Below are 1,535 nucleotides of genomic sequence, written 5' to 3'. Positions count from 1 at the left end.
TTTTGATCTATAGAAAAAAAAATATTGGAGTTTTGTTTTGTTGATGTTTAAACTGCAGCAGTATGAAAAACTCCCCCAATGTTTTGAGCTGGAAGTTTAGAAAGTATGTTCATTTTATTAATGCCAGTATTATATTTAGTCTCAGCTAAATAAAGGTCTTTCACAGGCGCTGAAACAAGATCTAAAGTACGTAGCAGAAGACTCACAGTGCTCTCTTATCTAAGAGCAGAGCCTTATTGATAGCAAGGCTGTGAGAGCTCAGTGAGGAGTTTAATCCAAACATGGTAGACACCATCTGTTGTAATTGACACTTTCTAGTAATGCCAATAACTGACATGTATCAGAAAATGTAGTTTAAAATGTGTTTTTTGTGAGTAATTCAAATGTTGATTCATTACAGTGATGGCAGAACTGTGAAAACAGTATCATAAACAAAAGCAAAAGTTAGCACATTTGTTATGTAGATGTGCCTCTTTCTGCCTCTTACAGTCGATTTAATTTCATCTTCTCTCCAATTTATTTGTCTTCTGTGTAATTCACTTCCTGATCTGAAACCTCTACTCCATTCGAGCACTTCCACTACAGTATAACAACTATAATTGGTCTCCCGTGGCTTCAGAACCCCCTTCCCAGTTCTTCCATTAACACCACCACAGTGCTGCTTGGCTGCTGTCCATGGTGCTGATCTGTAACTGATATGGGATTTGGGAGAAATGCCTTCGTGTTATCAAGTTCACTGTATCAAATGACACATTTTGATACACTTTATCTAAGAATTTTCCTCTAAAACCATAGTTAAGACAATATTTTTGATGCAAATTCAAATCCAACGAGGAAATAAGAAATGTCTGAATTCTGACTTTTTTCTCAAAATTCTGACTTTAATCTCAGATTTCTGACTTTTTCCTGAGAATTCTAACTTAAGTCTCAGAATTCTGACTTAAATCTACAAATTCTTACTTTATTCTCGGAATTCTGACTTTTATCTCAGAATTCTGACTCTTTTCTCAGAATTCTGACTCTAATCATATAATTTTGACTTTATTCTCATAATTCTGACTCCCCCCCCCCCCCCCCCCCCCCCCCCCCCCAGAATTCTGACTTTTTTTTCATAATTCTGTCTTTAATCTCAGAATTCTGACTGAACTATAAAACTAACAAACATGTTAGCATCAAGCTGTAGCCATGTCTGCTTCAGAGACTAAACCAGCTCTTTTGTTTCAATCACCTTCTGCTCCTCCGTTAGTGAAATAGCATCACCGGGGACCCCTCAGGCACGTAAAAAGTCACCTAATTCCCTCATTTTCCTACAATGTGACTGGCCCTCTCAAACAACTAACATCTTTATCAGTGAAGCTGAGTGCTCCCACGTTTCTTCCTTCATGGTGCCCATCTACATTAAGATCCAAAACTCTGAGATTAAAGTCAGAATTCTGAGATTAAAGTCAGAATTCCGAGATTAAAGTCAGAATTCTGAGATTAAAGTCAGAATTCCGAGATTAAAGTCAGAATTATGAGATTTAGTCAGAATTCCG

The sequence above is a fragment of the Cyprinodon variegatus genome, unplaced genomic scaffold, assembly GCF_000732505.1.
Source record: "Cyprinodon variegatus isolate N-32 unplaced genomic scaffold, C_variegatus-1.0 Scaffold73, whole genome shotgun sequence".
Taxonomy (NCBI): Eukaryota; Metazoa; Chordata; class Actinopteri; order Cyprinodontiformes; family Cyprinodontidae; genus Cyprinodon; species Cyprinodon variegatus.
The sequence above is the reverse complement of the archived record's forward strand: the minus strand, read 5'-3'. Positions refer to the sequence as shown.